General features: G+C 32.8%; 1 non-coding gene across 1 annotated transcript; it reads right to left on the bottom strand.

Moving 5' to 3' along the window:
• Positions 1–4,930: 4,930 nt before the first annotated feature.
• LOC126685224 (small nucleolar RNA R71) lies at positions 4,931–5,037 on the bottom strand. The gene has a single exon (XR_007643335.1). It is a non-coding gene; the product is annotated as a small nucleolar RNA R71 (small nucleolar RNA).
• Positions 5,038–22,394: the final 17,357 nt, after the last annotated feature.

The raw sequence follows: 22,394 nt of genomic DNA, 5'->3' as shown, positions 1-22,394 counted from the left end.
ACTTGCAATGTTCTCCATGCTAGCTTAAATTCTGAGTTGGGAATTGTTCGTTCATTTATTCCGTTTGTTCTCTATCATCGCTACGTTTCGTAATCATATATGGTACGTAAGAATCTCTCGGTTCATTGCTGTTCCATTTTGCCGATTCGAATGATATTTTACTGCCGTCCTTTGGGTCTGTTACTGCCATTATTAGGGTCTGAAATTTAGCATGTTTATCATAGCAATCCATGTATTTATGGTTGTGGGTTTGCTTCGAGTTGTTGTCGTGCAATTCTTCGTTACTGAATCCTTTTGTTTGCGCCGTTTTGATTTATCATTTTGAACAACAGGGGCTGGTCCTTTCTTCATGTATTATTGCCATTTTCCTTTATCATGTTGTTGCTGTTTTAGTCATGTTTGGTGCCCCTAGATTCTTGCTTCTAGGTTGTGTATTTGATTAGGTTTTAAATTCAGTAAGTTGTAGTAGATGGCTTGATAATTGTGTATGGTTTCTAATTGAAGGAAGGGCCCTGTTTTGTTTCATTCTTCATGGAAGAGATGGCTTAATGAACATAATCATTTTGTTTGATTTAAACTTATTAAATCACTCAAGTTAGTTTTACCTATTGGTTATAACTTTTGATTTTTGTTTCAATTTTAAATTGATAACTTGAAAACGATAATTATTTTATAATATAAATTAATATAATTACTCGGGTAATTATATTTAATTTTGATTGATATGTCAATTTGAAAAATTTACAATTTAGCCCCTAAAATTTCTAAAAACTTATTCAAGTTAAGTGTTATCTATTGGTATTGTTTTGAGGATAAATTTTAGATTTTTGTTTGATTTATAATTTAATAAATTGAGAATGCGTAATTAATATTGATTTCGAATATCAAATTTGGCTAAATTACAATTTATCCCTTAAGCGTTTTTAAACTTAATTTGGTTAAGTTTTAGTTGTAACTTGGGTTTCTTGGGTTAATAAACTTTTGGATCGGGTTAGACTTTGGTCGCCCAGCAAGTGGGAAGAAGCTTGTTAGTTTTAAATAACTCGGCTGACTCACTGATATGGATTTTAACGTGGGTTAAATTAAATTGTTTAATAAATTACTCGAGTTGTAATTTAATATATAACTTGTATGGTTTGATTTCTATAACTTGGGTTATAGTTTTAATACGTTTTAATCTTATGTGTTCTATTATACGTTGGCTTTGCTTTGTGTGTGCTAGTCCTATATGGTGTCTAGTACTCTCTAGAGTTAGGGTCTGTTTTTAATTATGATTTTAATATCTTATTTAGACCCGTCAAATGTTCGTACTTCAGAGGCGAACCAGAGTTAGGTTGCTTGTCAGTTTCACGTGGAATAGCAAGGAGTGAGTTTATATCTCTATTTACCTCTTTATTAAGCAATTATTATATTATATATGTATATATATATATATATAAGCAGCTTTTGAACTGTTTTTCGGCATTGTGGATTTGATTTGGAACGTATTACTCGATGGGCATCATCGGGACTGCGTGCGCACCGGTAATGATTATTATGGTATCGAGGTAGGTTTGAGACACGTCTCACCTTAGTGAGAGAACCGGTGGAAGATACGTCTCCTAGGCCCTCTATTTATTAAGTGATAGTCGGGGATCGGTTATTGAGATACGTCTCACCGACACGGCAATGGATTTAGAATTTGTGTTAGGGTTTCATTGATAATCTATAATGAAAATGTTTTATTAAACGGTTTTAAAGGTTTTCAACTTAATAAATGTAAATGGTAATATAAACTCTACTCAGTAAATCTGACCCCGTTGTTTTCCCAAATTTTCCAGGTTTCTGATTTGAGCATTTGGTCGATCTCCATTTCTTCATTCTCGGAGGTTCTTTATTTTATTCAGAATAAAAGAGTCGAACTATTTTAACTCTTAGACCCTAGTAGCAGAATTAGTTAATTTATGACTTAGTCTTATACTTATTGTTTTAGACTATTGTTTGTTGGTATAGTCCAACTATTATTTATCAGCTTTGGCATGATTACAGTAATTTTGGTATTATATATCATTTGTCATGTTGTTGGAGTTTAATTTGAGATTAAGTATACTTTGAATATATGTTGCTTATATGTACTGCTAGACTAGGTTGGAGTCTCGGTTACCCCGAGCATGTGGTTTTATGCAGGTACATAGTTGTTTATGATATTTATCTTTATCCGCAAGGCTTGTTACGGGTTTTAGTACAACCATACCCATACCCTAGCGCCGGTCTCGATTCATGAAAATGGGTTGTGACAACTGCCACCAATATGGTTGAAGCCCGCTACTATGATTCATGTGTTGGCCCCATCAAGTTCACTGAAAAGAATAAAAAGGACCAACTAAAGGAAAGTAAACCTCTAGAAATTCATCAGGAGGTCAAGAAGAAAGATGAGGAAATATTGGGATCAACGGCTATTTCTCCATACAACAAGCCGTGCTCCTCCATCATTATCAAAGAAATTCACGATTAAGCTCACCTCTGGTGAGTTTGCAGCAGATGCATCTGCAAATTTTTAGGGAATGTATGCAGCATATTATGGAAGAAATTATGGAGGAGAGAAATTTGGCAAAGATTCTTGATGCCGAAGTAACTGATAAGTATTTATTATACGTCAATTTAAGATAATTTTTATTGCATATTTTAGTCTCTTATTGTGTAAAATAGAGAGCTTTATATTCACGTTTACCTTTTTGTAGTTTTTAATATAAAATGTAAATACTTAGCATTTCTGGAGTATAATAGAATAAACAGAGCAAAAATAAAGTGACAGTCAAGCCGGATGGATTCTATCAAGTTCAAGAAGAAGAATAATGGAGAATCAAGTCTATATGCAAGCAACATAGCCGCTAAATCAGTCGCTGAAAGTTTAGATCGAAAAGCTGAAAATTTGGACATGAGTCCGTATTCGGATCATATCGGGAGCTAGAACTATCCAAATCATATGATTAGACATTTCATGGAAAGCTAAGACATATATCTACAACTTATGAAGAAACCGAGTCCAAATTCGGACTCGAGCTGGCTCGAAATAGGCCTCCAAGATAGAGGACTTGCGAACCAAGAATCGAATCGGCCAAATTTAGTGATTTTGGGTGAAACAGCTCTTCAGTCGGCCCGGAGCTGGCCAACACCCTCCAAGCCGGCCAAAGTCCGGCTGAGGACCTGGAAATTTCATTCTTGACAGTTTTGGGAAGTCCGGGGTCTTGGTGAGCACTCATAGACCTTCCAAGTCGATATAACCTTGATTCACACTTAGAAAGGGATCTTCCTTGTCTTACTCTCAAGGAAATGAGCTTTGATTTCCATCAAACTCCTTATGAAAATGAGATATGTCAAACTTGATTCACTGAAGCTCACTATGGAAAGGAAAGAGAGACTTGATATGTCAAACTTGATTATCACTCAAGCTCACTATGGAAGGAAGATATTGTTGGCTTGGCCATCACTTATTTTTGTACCTATAAATAGAGCACTTTTGTGTAGAGATAGTCATTCACTCACACATACATTTGTGTAGACATTTTTAGTAGACATTTTTATAATACTCAACCATTATTCTATTTTCACTTCTTTTCCTTATATGTTCTTGAGGTGTAACAATTTCATTATTATGTTCAATATGACAATGGATTGCTAAACCCTTAAAATAGGATTAGCAATGTAGCCTAGTTAGAGGGAAATTCTTGATTATTTATTATTACATCTCATTAATGTTTTGAACAAAGTTTTTCTTTAATCTTCTTGAGATAATCATGATATTAAGATTGCTCACCATAATGTTTTTATCCTAAAATTCATGTGAAGTACTTGACCGTGAAGCATGGATTCAGATCTAGAGATTAAACATAATTTACTTAGAATAGGAATATGTCTAAGGAGTTATGATGGCGTTAATTATTTTGCTTAATGGGTTTAATTAATTAACATGGTTATTGGAAAATATCCAGAATTAATTAAACACACATTTGTGTCTTGGAAGAGAACAAATATATTTAAGAAATAATTGTCATGACAAAGTTTTTGAGATGTATTATTAATTATGATAGAATTTTTAATCAACTATGTTGAACCTCGAAATCCTAATAGCTTTAAATCTTGATATATTACAAAAAATATCCGTTTACTTTTCTTTATTTAATTATTTGTTTTCAAAACCAAATCAACTTAACAGAATGGTTACTTTACAACAGTTAAATTAAATAACATTTTAAAGAGTTCGTTCCTTGTGGATTCGACCTCAGAATACTTCGAGTATTACTTGCTACAATTGATTATGCGCACTTGCAGAATTAACTGATCAAGTTTTTGGCGCCGTTGCCGGGGACGACGATTTTAAATTGTTATTTATTCAATTCTTGTATTTTTATTTCTAAAACTCTTTCAAGTGTGAATTTCAGGTAGTATATGCAACAAAGGCGTTCTAAGAGCACTGACAGCGCAGAACTACTACCCTTGAACCAAGAGATCGAACGCACTTGCAGAAGGAATCGAAAAAAAAAAGAGACAAATAATGGCGAATCAAATAAATCCTGTTGTTAATGCGCCTGCCGCGCATCGACTGAGAGACATTCAAAAGCCGGTGGTGGTAAATAATCCTTCATGCATTCGAATCTCGGATGAAGCTCGGAACTATGAGCTTAAAACCATCCATCTCAACATGTTACCACAATTTAATGGAACAGCAGTAGATGATCCATTATCATTTATTAACGAATTCTATAGTGTGGTGGAAACTTTCCCATTGAACAGGTTGACGGAGGATGAATTAAAGAAAATTTGTTTTCCTTATTGCATGAAGATGAGCGCGAGGACATGGCTTTTGAACTTACCCGAAGGATCATTCAATACGTGGAGCGATGTATATGATGCTTTCATTACAAAATATTATTCTCCACAGAAAACTCTAGACCTTCGCGGTAAAATATATAACTTCACTCAATTGGATGGTGAACCATTCCATGAGGCGTAGGAGCGCTTCAAGATGCTTCTTGCTCAATGTCCACATCATTGTTTTGATGAATTATTACTAACACAAATGTTCTTTGAAGGTTTGACCATGAGTGGGCAAACTTTGGTCGAAACGGCATCCGGAGGAAGTTATGGAGAAAAGACGGCAGACGAAATAAATCAGATTTATGAGAAAGTCCGCACTGAATTCTCAGCAAAGGGCCATTAGAGGGCAAAGGGCAGCCGTCCATGAGCTATCATCACATCATGATATGGTAGCCGAAGTTGCTGAGCTAACTAAGCAGGTGAAGATGCTATTTAACCAAAATCAACAATCAAAGGAGACGTGTAGTTTGTGGCGTTCAAGGGCATGGTGCAACTTCTTGCAATTATGCCAATGATGTACAATCAGAGGAAGCCAATTTTGTTGGCTACAATCAAAACATACAACCAAGGAATGATCCTTATTCGAGCACCTACAATCCAGGGTGGCGAAATCATCCTAATTTTTCATGGAGAGATGGAAGCAACACAAAGCCACAAGGACCACCTGGCTTTCAAAAAATTAGACCGGCACCTCCACCACCACAACAAGAGAAGAAACCATCTCTCGAAGACATGATGGCACAATTTATGGAAAATCAAGATGGCCATAACAAGAAGATGGAACATCAAATGAGAAAAATCGAGAATGCACATCAATCGTCGATTCACAATGTGGAATGTCAACTTGGGAAATTAGCCAGAAAGATAGCTGAAAGAGAGCAAGGAAAATTTCCAAGCAATATCGAGACTAATCCGAAGGAAGGAGCCATGGCAATCTCTTTAAGGAGTGGTAAAGAAGTTAACATCTCACCAAAAGAGAAAAAGAAGGATGACCACATTGTAATTGAGGAGGAGTCCGATAAAACATTTGAGGAGGAAGTTACTATGGAAAAGTCTCCACCAATCGTCAAGGTGTACGTTCCTCCGATACCATACCCTCAGCGACAAAGGAAGAGGATAAACGAGGTACATTTACAAAAATTTCTTGATATTTTCAAGAAAAATCAAATTAACATTCTGTTCGCCGAGGCATTGGCACAAATGCCTTCTTACGCAAAGTTCTTGAAGGAGATTGTCTCCAATAAGAATAAATTGGAGGAGTATTCAATAGTGGCTCTGACTGAGGAGTGCAGCGCGATATTGCAGAAGAAACTACCTCCGAAGTTGAAGGATCCATAAAGTTTTTCTATTCCTTGTACTATTGGAAATGTTAATGTTGCTAGCTGCTTGTGTGATTTAGGTGCTAGCATCAATTTGATGCCACTTTCAGTGGTGAAGAAGTTGGGGATAACTGAAATGTAACCTACCACGGTATCATTACAGTTGGCGGACATATTAGTAAAGAGACCAATTGGCATAGTGGAGGATTTATTTGTAAAAGTTGGTATAATCTATTTACCTGCTGATTTTCTGGTCCTTGATATGAATGATGATGTAGATTTATCCATTATTCTAGGTAGACCATTTTTAGCTACAGGACGAGTGTTGATTGATGTGCAAAGCGGGAAATTGACATTTAGGGTAGGTGATGACGTAGAAGAATTCAACATCATTAAATCCCTAAAGAATTTTGATCTGTTGACTCATGTAATAGTGTTGACATAATCGATAAAATTGTGAAGGAAACATTTGTGAAAGAGTCATATAATGAACCACTAGAGGCATGTTTAGCTATGAGCCTAGATGAAAAAGATGATGATGTAGAGATCATTGAGTATGCAGTGAGTTTGGAGGGTAACGGTTTTAAGAAATTCAAACATTTTGTCAAGTTCGAAGAACTTGGAGAGGGTAAGAAAAAAATCGGAACCTTCTGCAAAGGTGCCACCCAAGGTAGAATTAAAAACTCTACCTGCTCATTTGAAGTATGCATTTCTAGGAGCTAATGACACTTATCCTGTGATTATTTCAGCTAAACTGAGTTCCACAGAGGAAGAGAAGTTTTTGAGGATTTTAAGAAATCGCACGAGTGCAATAGCATGGACTATAGCCGACATAAAAGGCATTAGTCCATCTATATGCATGCACAAGATCTTGACGGAGGACGAGTTTAAACCAAGCGTCCAAGGTCAGAGGCGATTAAATCCCAACATGAAGGAAGTTGTGCGAGCTGAAGCAATCAAACTACTTGATGGAGGTATCATTTATCCAATTTCTGATAGTTCTTGGGTGAGTCATGTACAGGTAGTTCCGAAGAAAGGAGCACAACTGTGGTGAAAAATGAAAATAATGAGCTAATTCCAACGAGAGTGGTTACTGGTTGGAAAGTTTGCAAAGACTATCGAAAGTTGAACACAGCTACTCGCAAGGACCATTTTTCTTTACCTTTCATTGATCAAATGCTTGAGCGATTAGCTGGCTATGGATACTATTGCTTTTTGGATGGCTATTCGGGGTATAACCAAATTCCAATTGAACCAGAGGATCAAGAGAAAACAACGTTTACATACCCCTACGGTACATTTGCATATCGTCGTATGCCATTCGGTTTGTGTAATGCCCCTGCTACCTTTGAATGTTGCATGATGTCTATCTTTTCTGACATGGTAGAGGACATCATTGAAATCTTTATGGATGATTTCTCTGTGTTTGGATCATCGTTTGATGCGTTTCTTGCTCATCTAGATAAAGTGTTGCAACGATAAGAGGAAGCTAATCTTGTTTTGAATTGGGAAAAATGTCATTTCATGGTACAAGAGGGCAAAGTTCTTGGTCATAAAATTTCTGAAAAAGGGATGGAGGTTGATCGAGCTAAGATCGAGGTGATTGAAAAATTACCACCTCCAACTAATGTTAAAGCGATCCGAAGTTTTCTTTGGCGTGCTGGTTTTTACAGACGATTTATAAAAGACTTCTCAAAAATTGCAAAACCATTATGCTCATTGCTTGTTAGAGATGTTCCTTTTGTGTTTGATGATTCTTGTCTTACAGCATTCCAAAAGTTAAAAGAAGCTTTAATCTCCGCACCAATTATGGCATCACCTGACTGGAGTTTACCATTTGAAATGATGTGTGATGCTAGTGATTATCCATTGGGGTCAGTTTTAGGTCAACGGAAGGACAAGAAATTGCATGTCATTTATTATGCGAGCAAAGTGCTTAACGATGCTCAAATAATTACGCAACAACTGAAAAGGAGTTATTAGCAGTTGTGTACTCATTAGAAAAATTTAGATCTTATCTTGTTGGCTCAAAAGAAAATGTGTATACAGACCATGCAGCGATCAAATATCTGTTAGCGAAAAAGGATGCAAAAGCAAGATTAATTCGTTGGGTAATTCTTTTACAAGAATTTAACTTCGAAATTAGAGACAAGAATGAAGCAGAGAATATGGTGGCCGATCATCTTTCTCGGATGGAACAAGGCGTAAAAGATGATGGAGACGAAATAGATGATTCATTCCCGGACGAGAAACTATGGGCAATTAAGGAACTGCCATGGTTTGCGGACATATTGAACTTTTTGGCATCAAAAATGTTACCCGAGAATCTCAATTTTCACCAAAAGCAAAAAAAATTTGTCTGAAATTAAATTTTATATGTAGGATGACCCTTTGTTGTTTAGGACTTGTGCAGATGGAATAATAAGAAGATGCGTGCCAAATGAGGAGATGAATTTGATTTTAAATGAATTCCATTCTTCACCGTACGGAGGACACCATGGTCCCGACAAAACAGTCACAAAAGTGTTACAATGTGGTTTTTACTGGCCCACATTGTTCAAAGACGCTAGGAGTTTTGTCATGGCTTGTGACCGGTGTCAAAAAAACGGGCTTCATAGGGAAAGGAAATGAGATGCCGCAACAAGGAATTTTGGAAGTGGAATTGTTTGATGTGTGGGGAATCGACTTCATGGGCCCATTCCCACCCTCGTATGGTAACACTTACATATAAGTTGCTGTTGATTATGTGTCAAAGTGAGTAGAAGCCGTTGCATTACCCGACAGCACTCCGAATAGTGTTGTGAAGTTTGTTAAGAAACACATTTTCAATGTTTTCGGTATTCCAAGAGCCATCATTAGTGATAATGAAGTGCATTCCAAAATTATAAGTTTAAAACTCTCTTCAGCAAAGATGGTTGCCAACAACCTACCACCCTCAAAGGAGTGGTCAGGTTGAAATTTCTAATAGAGAACTTAAACAAATTTTGGAGAAAACAGTTGGTGCATCTAGAAAAGATTGGGCTATGAAATTAGACGATGCTTTGTGGGCATATAGAACGGCTTATAAAACTCCTTCAGGGATGTCGCCTTATAGGTTAGTCTTTGAAAAACCGTGTCATTTACCCGTCGAGTTGGAACATAAAGCTTATTGGGCAGTAAAGCAACTGAAATATAACTTCAAATCTGCTGGTGAAAAGCGATTATTGCAGCTCAATGAGTTAGATGAAATACAGCGAGATTCATTCGAGAATGCGCGGATATACAAGGAACGCACCAAGGTTTGGCACGACAGACGGATCAAACGGAGAGAGATCAAGGAAGGATAAAAAAGTCTTATTATTCAACTCCCGTCTCAAACTCTTTCCAGGATAGCTTAAGTCAAGATTGTCCGGACCTTTTCGTATCTCAAAAGTTCACCCACATGGAGCGCTTGAGATTGAAAATCATTATGACAAAAATACATTTCTTATTAATGGTCAAAGAGCGAAACATTACTATGAATGCGACCAACTAGGGGACGTCAAAGTCGTGACCTTCGAGTGAGGAAGGTAAGATACGTCGAGCCATGACGTTAAACAAAGCGCTTGTTAGGAGGCAACCTAACATCATTAAGGTACGTTTATCTATTAAATTTGGTTGCATTTTTGTTTTAGAATTTTCCACATGTAAAAAATAATAATAATAAATTTCAAAAAAAAAATTGACAGACCGTCGGCCGGTCCGCAGCTGGCGTGGGTGTGAGAACCGGCCAAGGGCCGGCCGAGAAATGCAAGTACGATTTTTTTAATCAAAAAACTTGTAGTACCTCAGCCAGCCTATTTACGTGAGCCGGCCAAGGCCCGGCCGAGACACTAAAAAAATCTAAAAAAAAAATGAGACCCACAAACGGTTTTGACCCGACCCTTGACTCTGACATTGTCATGAGAGAAAAGACCGGCTAGTAGTTTCTTTGGTGGAATTCGCTATCGTCTAAAAAGGGATGATTTTTATTCTCCCTTTTTTTAGTTTTTCTCTTTCTTTTACATTGAGGACAATGTGTTGCTGAAAGTGTGGGGTGGGTAAAAGCAGTCGAACAAAAAAACATATTTTGAATAAATTATTCATTTTCAAGAAAAATTATTTTAATAAAGTAAATTTGTAATCTATATCTCTTTGATTCAATTGTAAATGTTATCTTCTTATTAGATAGTTGACTAGTAATTTTGAGTAAAAGACAATTAAAAGAAAAACATTTTATACACGGTTTTACTTAATTATCATATAAGGTGCCAAAATTTTAGTAAATCCACATTTAACTCGTTGAATCATTGACTTAACAAAATTGGAGAGATTTTGAGCCTAAAAGCATAATTTTCATGCTTCAATTCTTGTTGAGTGATCTGATTATAAAAACTGTTTTTCAGAACTTGCTCTAACATACAATTTGAGACTTGTTGATAAATTATAGCATAGAGATGATATTGGCAATTAGGATTAACCCTAATTTTTCCCTTTCTTTCAGCCTAAAAAAATCACCATTAGGTAAACCAACTTTGAGCCTAAAGCATTTTTTTGTTATACACACCAATTACCCCATTTCCATTTTTGATATCCTTCTTTCACTACCCTAAGTTAAAATGATTGTTTATTTCACTATTAATTTTTGCTGTTAAAAAGAGAATAAATTGATCAATCAAATAAAAATTCCAAAAATAAAAAGAGGAAAAGAAAGATTATCGAGTAAAAAAATAGATATATAAAAAACAAATGAGAAAAGAAAAAAAAAGCAAAATCAGTTGCTTTGAAAAAGAAAGCGGAATAAAGTTAGCATTTCAATATAGCACAAAGCATAGAAATGGTGAAATATAAAAACAAAAGCAGTCAATTTTAACTTTAATAAAACTTTCTCTAGCCCTTTCTATCAAACCCCTTACCTTAACCCCATTCCAACCCAATAAAAGTCTCATCGATTTGTGTTTAAATTTTAACCAAATAGTGGATTTTTGATGTTTTAGCAAGCTTATGGTAAAATTAATTTACAATTCAGTTGAGTGAAATTTTATACCCAAAACACTTGTGCGCTAAGAGAGAAATCTTGCGAGGGTAATGATTCAACTTGTTATTTGTGGTTAAACTAAAATTTTTGTACATTTTTTATAATTAATTTTGACTAGTGTTGTAATTAGCAAAAAATATAATTGGCCTTAAAAAGTTTTGCAAGTCAGTTATTTAATTTGAAGGGGCTAATTGAAAATTGATGATTAGTGTATATAATGATTGCAGTTACTTTTTGAATTGATTTTGCTTGAGGACATGCAATTGTTCAAGTGTGGGGTAGTTTGATAAATCTCTATTTTACATCAATTTAAGATGATTTGCATTGCATATTTTAGTCTCTTATTGCGTAAAATAGAGAGCTTTATACTCATTTTTACCTTTTCGTAGTTTTTAATATAAAATGTAAATATTTAGCATTTCTGGAGTATAATTAAATAAACAGAGCAAAAATAAAGTGAAAGTCAAGCCGGATGGATTCTATCAAGTTCAAGAAGAAGAATAATCGAGAATCAAGTCTATGCAAGCAACATAGCCGCTAAATCAGTCGCTGAAAGTTTAGATCGAAAAGCTGAAAATTCGGACATATGTCCGTATTCGGATCATATCTGGAGTTAGAAATATCCAAATCATATGATTAAACATGTCCTGAAAAGATAAGAGATAGACCTACAACTTTTAGGAAGAAACCGAGCACAAAGTTGTACTCTAAGACAGAGCCCTTGCGAACCAAGAATCGAATTGGCCAAATTTAATGATTTTGTGTGAAACAGCTCTTCGGCCGGCCCGGAGCCGGCCCACACCCTCCAAGCCGGCCAAAGGCCGGCTGAGGACCTGGAAATTTTATTCTTGATAGTTTTGGGAAGTCCGGGGTCTTGGTGAGCACTCATAGACCTTGCATGTCGATATAACCTTGATTCACACTCAGAAAGGGATCACTACAAAAAATTTGGCTTGTTGTGACAAAAAAATATATGCCAAACTATATTTTGTCATAATAAATAGGTTAATTGTGACAAATAAAAATATTTTGTCACAATGAGAGTTCAATGAAATGGTATTGTGACAAATACTTATTGTGTCAACCATTTTTATCACTGTAAAAATTAATTATGTTTGTTGTGACTAACTATTTTGATAAAAAAATATTTTGTCACCGTAATTTAAAATATTTTTATTATTACAAAATAAATTTTTATCATAATATTTAAAAAAGTGATGACAAATTTTATTTTACAGCAATTAGATATATTTTATCACTATAAAAATTAATTATGTTTATTGTCACAAAGTATTTTGACAAAAAAAACACATTTTGTTATTGTATATTAGAAATAAAGTTATGATGATAAAATGAATTTTATCATAATTTGTAAAAATATTGTGACAAATTTATTTTTGCAGCAATTAAGTGAAATTAAATGATATTATAATAAATTAATTTGAACAAAGGATCAATTCACCCCCTCAACTTGGCACGAAATATAAAAAAAATCATTTTGGACGGTTTTGGATCAAACAAACCCGCAATTTGACAAAATCGAACAAATCGCACCCTCTCTCAGAGAGTGTAACACACTCTCTGGTTTTGAAGTTTAAAAAGTTCAAAATAGTACTCAGTATTATTTTTAATATCTGGTTTAATTCTTAATAATTTTTAAATTTTAATTTTACCCCTTATATTTTAAAACTTTAAAAATCAATTTATTTTTTAAGCTAAAATTGAGGCACTTTTTTTCCTCTTTTTGTTCTTCTCCAGTCAGTTCCCTCCGCTCCTACACCACCGGCGATCCTTCAAAACGAGGAATTGATCCTTTGTTCAGTTATGAATTGAAATTTTTATATGATAGAAGAAACATCACACCTGGTTAAACCTAATTACAATCGAATTCAAAACTAATCTAAGAAATTACAGTAAACCTAAGTTAGAAAATAAAAACACCTGCCGCGCTCCTAAGCTAACGTCGGTCCTGCTTCTCAAATTGTTGCTGCCGTTGCTTCTCAAATAGCTCCCGTCGTTGCTTCTCAACAACAAGAAACGTTGTTCCTATCGATGGAAATAACACGGCAAACAATAACGGTAAAGAGGACCAATAAATTACAACCAGTATCAGATCTAAAATTATTCAAAGGGCAAACAAGTAGCTATCCAATAACAAAATCTTAGCCAACAATCAAATTTGTATGTGCAAATAAATCCAGATCCAGAAAAAAATTAAAGATTTACATATACCTTCAAAGGACCACAGCCATGAGAACGTAAATTATCAAAAGAGATAGAATTATTGTTATTAGTATTATTATTAGAAGAAGAGTCTAACAAGGGAGGATTAAAGCTCAACACCGTGAAATGGAGGTAGTGTTGAAAAACAAAAGAAGTATTAGAAAAGATGAGACGGCGATGGTAGGGTGAGACCGAGATAGTGTTGAAAGAAGAACATTAGATTAGAAAAATTAGGTTAATTAAGGAAAAAAGGTAAAAAAAGATCCCTAATATTTTATTAATTAGAAATTTAGTTAATTAGGATTGTTTAGGATTTTAATTAATGTTAATTAGAATTATTTAGAGTTAATTAGGATTAATTTAATTGATTAGGTAATCTCACTCTTTTTTTTTGTCAGAAGGGTGAAACTGACCTGGTTTTGCCAAGTTCTGGATTGAATTGATCCGGTTTTGCCAAATTGTGGGTTGAATTGATCCGTTTCATGAATTTGGACTTATTTGATATTTCATGCCAAGTTGAGGGGGTGAATTGATCCTTTGTTCAAATTAATATTGTGTCAAATTTATTTGTCACTGCAAAAAAAGTAAATATGTTTTTGTGACAAAGTATTTTGCCAAAACAAATATTTTGTTCCCGTGTTTTAAAAAAACAGTTATAATGATAGAATATGAACCTTATGTCAACCTTATGTCAACCTTATGAAACACAAGAAAAACGAATTGCAGAAAATATATGGTAAAGAATAACTCGAAAAACAATCGTTGCACTACTGTTTATGGTATCAAATTTATTTGTCACTACAAAAAAATAAATATGTTTTTATGACAAAGTATTTTGCCAAAACAAATGTTTTGTTCCTGTATTTCAAAAATACAGCTATAAAGACAGCGTATGAACCTTATATCAACCTTATGTCAACCTTATATCATCCTTATGAAACACACAAAAAAACACAAAATAGAGAAACAAAATGAACTGCAGAAAATATATGGTAAAAAATAACTCGAAAAAACAATATTTCCACTACAGTTTATTGTGTCAAATTTACTTGTCACTACAAAAAAAGTAAATATATTTTTGTTACAAAGTATTTTGCCAAAACAAATGTTTTGTGCCCGTATTTTAAAAATACAGTTATGATGACAGAAAATAAACCTTATGTCAACCTTATGAAACAAAAAATAAACACAAAATAGAGAAAGAAAAATGAATTGCAGAAAATATATGTTAAAGAAGAACTCGAAAAACAATCTTTCAACTACAGTTTATTGTGTCAACTTTATTTGTCACTATAAAAAAATTAAATATATTTTTGTGACAAAATGATTTGCCAAAATAAATATTTTGTCCCCGTATATTTAAAATACAGTTATAATGATAAAATAAATTTTGCAGCAATTAATTAAAATTAAATGATGTTGTGATAATTAAATATTGTGTCAAATATTTTTGTTACTATAAAAATTAATTATGTTTGTTGTGACAAAGTGTTTTGACAAAAAAACACTTTGTCATTTTATATTAAAAATATATTTATTATGATAAAATAAATTTTATTATAATATGTAAAAATATTGTGAATAATTTATTTTTACAGCAATTAAGCGAAATTAAATGGTATTGTGATAAATAAATATTGTGTCACTATGCAATTGGGAAAAAATTTAATGATAACAAGATTAATTGGGTCATGAAATTGTATTTTATTTTGATAAAAAAAGAAATAAGGGTCGAAGTTTAGACCGCTCACAGTAGTTCTACCTATAGAAAAGATCAGAAGAGAGGAGACAAACCATTTATGATTCCAGCCGAGAAGACTAGACTAGTAAAAGGAAGGAAAATATCCAAATTAGGTTAACTTCTTATTTTATCAAAACATTCTTCGTTAAGGCAAAACATTTTTTACTGAATATTGACCACACTAACGCATCAATTCCTTTGTTGTACTTCTTCCGCCGTCGCACTTTCATCGTTGCTGTGTTTGTTGCTACTTATTTTTCTAGGTATTTTTTTTACTTTAGGAAAAAGTCTAAATTGATTAATATAGGATGAATTGCACATTCAAATTGTTTCTTTTTCAATTGATAATTTAAATTTTCAAGTGATTCGTACAAACTCGAGGTAGGGCTTTAAACTCGACGAATATGTAGCCTTACCTCGAGTATGTTCATAACTGAATTAATACTCGACGAATTTTCACCCATTTTTTCGAGTTTTAGCTTCTCTTGATTTAAAATAATTCGGGGATATGCTTTATGCTATATATTAGGTATAATCTATGCAAGTTTATATCAATTTTTTGACAAATAATAATTTATTAGAGAGAGTCCTCTTCTATTTTACAATAACCCTAAATAGGAATACAAATATTCTAATACAGTGTATGAAATATCCTTAATGTTGTGATACTAACTCACAGTTAAGCACATCTTTGTAGCATCCTTCACATTAGATTCTAATAATGGTCGCTGCATAAGTTATAGAAATACCTACAAATAATCACAACTGTTTGTAAACGTTTTTATCTAAATTTTGTCTATCATTCACAAATAATTATTTCTCTCCATATGAGATAAATACAACCGAGGATGAGGTAACTTATGTGTCTTCAAGCTGATCTCGAGCTCCTTCAATAAAATGCAAAAACCTAATGATTCGAAATTGATAGGTTTATCCACATTGATACGATTATACATGTTATAAATTATGCACACGATAATTTATTAAATAAGTTTAATGCTACCATCATAACCACAAGATATGAAAGTCTGCAATGCATGAAGAGTCAAAACCCAAGTATAACTTATGCTTTGATAAGCATAATACTTTAATAATCTGCTGATTTCGCTTTACTGTAGCAGTAATAATCTGAAGATTATCAAAGCATAATATGCAGCATTATGCTTATCAAAGTATAATCTATACTTGAACCTTAACTCTTCATGCACTTTAGCAGATTATGCTTTATCGCAGTAGTAATCTGCAAAATATAAAAGAAGATTACCGATAATTTGCATATTGCTGCAGATTATTCTTTGATAATCTGCAATAATTTTTAAAATTTTAAATTCTGAAATAGACACTTAAATAAACAAATAAGAAACTTTAAATTCTAAAATAGAAACTTAGACAAGTGAGAAATAAAATTAAATAAACAAAATAATAAAATGTAAAGGGTACCTTCAAATTCAATACAGAATATAAAAAAATAACAAAGAAATCAGAAGCAAAAAGGAAAAAAAGAAACTTACAGTGGGAGGATGACGATGATGAGGGCGCTTAAAAGAGAGTTTATCAGAGATAGAATTAAGAAAAATATATGTGAGATTAGATACAAAGTGAATTTTTTTACTCTTAATTGACTTTGTTTTTTCTATTTTATTTCTTAATGCCTAATTTTCTATGGAAAAAATGGATTTCCAACACAGACTCTCACTCTCCAAATTAAAAAAATTATTTCTTTTTTTTTTCAATTTAAGCTCTCAAACCAGATGTAGGAACACTAGGACTGATCAATCACTTCACATAATTATTAGACCTTCGATCAATCACTTGTAAATAATTTGATTATAATTTCAAAATTGATTCATATAAAATTAAGAAACATAAAAATATTAAAATCATATACCTGATTGCAAGGAGCGGCTGCAAAGATGGTGGCAGTCGGCGGCAGTGATGGGTAGAGAGTAGCGGCAGTGACGGTCGGCAAGTAATGGCAGCGTTAGTGGCGGAGTTGTCGATGTACCTTCTTCACGAATATGAATTGGTTTCTACATTTTGTTATTGTTAGCAACGTGTTTCAACAAATTACCTTAATTTGTGTTGATTAGGTTAAAAAGTTGTTTTTTACTCAAAAGATTTATTACATATTATGTTTAGGAAACAAAAGAATTAAGGTGGGAAAATTTGGTTTTTTGCCGCCAATATTTTTTGTTATAAAATTAAGGCTTGATGTTTGAAAAAACTCTGACTTTTAACCCTCTTTCGATTATACCCTGACATTGCAATTTGTTCAATTTTATCCCAATTCGTATTTTTTCACATCAATTGTACCGTTAAGTATTAAATTGGACCTTTTTTATATAGAAAAGGTTCAAAATAATTCTTCACATTTAGCATATATTTACTATTAAGCATTAAATTAAAAAGGGGCTAAAAATAAGGTCGGATCGAAGTCAGGAAGATCTAGGAGTCTAATTCTGGGTCAGGGGAATGAAGAACACGGAGCAACTACATACTGCTGGCAGCGGCAGTCTGTTATGGCGGAGGCGGTGATTCGTCGTCAGGGCGTCAATATGTTGTTTGACTCGGAATTCATGAAATATCACTCCAAAACGCATAAAATTGAATATGAAAGCATCTAGACATGCACTAGAAGCAATAAACAAGTTCTAAAATGTCCTAAATAAACTAAAGGACATAGTTTTTTTGATTAATCAAAGCAATTTGACAAAAACCACGTTCATGGCAAAATAAGCATCAAAACACACACCTGATATGAATTCTAAACACCATAATCGAACGAAATCTGGATATGATGTTTAAAACAGCTTAAGACATGTTTCTAATAAATTGTTCATGGCAATCATGGAAAATATACTAAAAATAGCAATTATGGCAGTTTGTGGCAATTTCGGCAGTTCATGGCAAAAATCGACAGAAACAACATGCATTCAAAACACACCAAATTAAAAGTTCTAAATAAGATGACATGTAAAGTGATAAGAAACTATTAAGAGTCCTCAAAATATCATTCTGAGTCCTTGGCTAGTTTTCTGGTGATCCGAATGTGGAATTCAGCTTTAGATCAGTGCATTGCAAGGCGTTCTTGAATGATTAAGACGTTTCTAGCTTGCTTGATCAAACTCTCTGTGTGTGTATGGTGTGGTGTTTGGTTCGGCTATTACTATGTATTTTTAGCGTTACTATATTTTTTTAGGATGATTAGTTTTCGACCTCGTGCTAGCACTCTCATTCCATGGCGCCGGTCGCGGCTCGAGATTTCGGATCGTGACACAAACCAAGCACAAATCAATCAATATACATACATTAATTTTTGTCTCTTTATAGACATAGGGGCATTATTTCTCCCTTTTTCCTTGAATTTTGAATAAAGGGTCAATTATGGCCTGAAACTTATGTTTCAGGATCAAATTTATAATACGGATTCGTATTTCACTTGATATTAATTTTATTTAAGTGTTCAATTTTTTTTGCATTTATTTATATATGGGTTGCAGTCTACTATTTTAAAATTTTATTTCATCACACATTTGTATTATGGATTCGTATTATGATATATGTTAATTTTTTTATTTAACATATTTTTAAATTTATTTATATACAAATTCAAGTCTATTTTTTTCATAATAATTTATTTTATCTCTCATTTATAATACAGAGACGTTAATTGATTTTTGTTTTACTTCCACATCAATATAATTTTTCCATTTATTTATATACATTTCAAGATGTGACTAATGCATTAATTCACGATTGGATAGAAATATGAATAACGCGTTAAAGATATGTTTTTTACAGTGCATTAGGCGAGTTTGTAATTTTTCCACAATTTTTACCGTGGCGTCGACCTACAAAAAGGAACCCTAAAACCCTAAACCCTAATAAACCCTGAACCCTAAACTTTAACCCCTAAACAAACACAGAAAATACATTTGTAATAGTGATTGTGTGAGTAAAATAAAACTCATTTGAATAAATTTGGATACTACAAAATTCAAAATCATACTAATTAAAAATATTATAAAAATTTATAAAAATGGACGAGAGTAGTAAAAAAATTTATTTGTTCCAAATTTAGTTTCTCTAACAAATTATTTTGGATAAATCAAAATCTGGTTATGTTCGTGGACTCGGATATGGAACCAAACGGTATGTGACGGGTTAAATTATATTTAAAAATTTGTTACACTTTTATTTTTCTTTATAATTTCAAAATTGTTCTCTTAAATCACTACGATCAGTCTTTTAGAGGCCAATTTTCTTGCGAAAAGACTACTATTCAATCGAAAAAAGGCTATCTATCGCGGTTAAAAAAAATCACAATAAGGCTACTAATTGTGACTAGATATTATTCGGTCGAGAAATATTAAACTAAATTTAATAATTAGGTCCGGTTTTATTTCCTTTTTTAAATGAAAAATAACACAGGTTACAAAAATAAGGCACTTAAGCGGGAAATGAAAATAGATTGGCGCCTCTGACCTAAAAAAAATTTGAAATCATTTTATCTTTGATTTTTCAGCCACTCTTTGCTCTCCAAAATTGTCCATATCTCCCCATTTTCTAAAAATTGAAAGAAGCAAATATTGAAAGCAGTTTGTTGCATTGTAAAGATTTATAGAAATTGATTCAATTGAAACGAAAAGGGTCGATTTAGTTTGGTATAATGAAAATCAAAAGCTTAAGATATGTATATTATGTTTGCTCTTATGGGTTTCTTTTGCAATTTATTTTTTGATGTTTGTGGATTCAAATTGGTTCGATTCAGAGAGCCTAAACATAAAGAAATGAAAGTTTTCGTAGTTATTGTGCTGGTTTATTGTTGCTATGAATGCTGATCAAATTATATTCTTAAATTACGAGATTCTTACTAGAATTCAAGCATCGGTAGGGTCTAGGGATTCATACTCATTTTTTAATTTAGCTTTTATATGAATAAAACAAGACTATCATTTTTTAAATTGATAGTGTACTGGGAGAAAATTAAATTAATTTAGAATGATGATTTGTCCGATTCAGGATTCAAATTGAAGAGAGAATTGGAGTTTTATTTGAAATTGAAATTGAAATTGGTGGAGTTTATAAATGGAAGTGGTATCAATGATGATGAGATTGAATAATTGGTTGAAAATGAAGATCATTGATCCTCTCTACCAAATCCTTAGCAGGTGTGAAATGTTGTGTTAGGTTTTAGTTTTAGATTCTTATAATTGAAATCTTGTTTGAGCTCATTTGTGTAACTGTGTTTTGCAGGATTATAGAGCCAAAGCAACTGGCATTATCTACTGCTCTTGGGATTACTCTTGGAGTATTTCCTATATGTGGTAATCAATTTCTTAGAGCTGTTTTGGATTTTTATGAAGTTTTATATTATATGTAAATTGAATGGAAGCTCTACTTGTATTTGTTTTGTAAGCACATGCATTAATTTTGCTGAAAAAATTTAATAAGAACAAACCAAAGCCGCATAAAGATTTGAAATGACACGAACTACTTAATTTTGGATACGAGAAAGCAAGCTTTTGACGATATGATATGGTTTGTCGAATGTTGATGATGATTTGTGAAGTAGAATGAAAATCAAAATTGTAATTTTAAGAGGTGTTCTATGATCTGTTACTCCTTGTTCCTGAATTTTGTTTCTGTTTTCTCTCTATTCATTAGGAGGGTTTATTCTTTGTACATATCAACATTAAACTCTGAGTTTGGTTCTTTGTAGTTACGTATCCTCGTGTCTCATATTTGGTAGTTGTCCATGCAAAATAACCCATTCAAATTCCATTCTTACAAAGCTATCCTGCATCTGTAATAGTTGTTTTGGAACATTGATAAAGTTCTCATATGCAAGGGCCTATTAGTTTTATTGTATGAAATTGAGACAACCTTTGAAGCAGAAAATCTGAATAACTTTTGTGTAAGTGCAAATTTTAAAATATTTTATCACGTAAAGTAACACATAAGAAAAAGTTGAGATACGTCATAAATTTTGCAATGCTATCTGTACATACTGCTTTGTGTCTAGAAATGATTAGCCCCAAAAGTTATTGTGTACAACCAGAAATCTTTGGATGAACTAATGTTGTCACTTTAAGGAGTGACTGTTTTGCTATGCGGAATGATGATTTCCTTGCTTGATATATGTTATGTTTTCTATCCATCCATTTAAATATTAATCTACTGATTTTTATATTAATTTTTTCCTAGTTTAATAATATGTTATGTTTTATCTAATAACCTTGAGCACTGGTCCTTTCTTATTAAATAATTTTTGTTCCACTAACAAGTAACCAAACTTGATCCCAAGACTTATAGTTCCAGCTAATTTTGGAGTGAGCCTTAATTGAAATTTGCATCTTTCATCCTAGAATAAGTGTTGTGTTAGTCTTAATGGTAGAATTTGAATTGCGCCTTCCTCTACAACATGATGTTTGTTTCCTCCTTTCTTGTTATTTATGAGTAACCATAAATTATTTATAAGTAACCATAAATAATCTTAAAATCAACCATTTGTCCACTTTAGACTATTTGTTTTGCTTTTAATATGGGATACAAAGACTTTTTATTTTGCATTTTGCTTATACATATCTAAAGAAAACTTGCGATATTTGGATTAAGTTGAAGAAAAACATATTATAACTCGAGGATATTATCTAAACTCGTCGAATATGTGCCCTTTTTTTGAGTTATTACGAGTTCAGTAGAACATATATACGATGAAATATATAAATTCGTCGAGTTTCTGGACTACCTCGAGTAACAAATAAATTTTTTGCAATAAGATTTTCAGAATATATCTCAAATTGATTTAATTTGCCAAGATTTTGGCAAATCAAATCAGGAAAAGTGAAAAACGAATTTAGTAGGAGGGAAACAATATTAAAATAGGAGGGAAACAAAAAAAAGAGGGAAACGAAAATAATTATGTCCTTATTTAATTTTTTTAATTAATGAAAGTTCCCTCTAAAAGGAAAACTTTTTAGAATTAACCATAATTGCAGGAATCACGTTGTTGAGTGACAATATAAAGTGGTTTCTTCTTTCTTATCAAAATATCATAGAAAGAATTACAAACAATTCTCACCATACTTGTTATTCAACAACTGAAGGACTAGTGACTGCTGAAGTTAATACGGTTGGTGAAACTGAAACCATGTCCTCGAACCAACAAATTTTGATGAAGGTTAGGTTGAATTGATTATTTATTTTGTGTTTCATT

Source organism: Mercurialis annua, linkage group LG5 (assembly GCF_937616625.2).
Source record: "Mercurialis annua linkage group LG5, ddMerAnnu1.2, whole genome shotgun sequence".
NCBI classification, from domain to species: Eukaryota; Viridiplantae; Streptophyta; class Magnoliopsida; order Malpighiales; family Euphorbiaceae; genus Mercurialis; species Mercurialis annua.
This window is presented reverse-complemented; position numbering and strand designations above follow the sequence as displayed.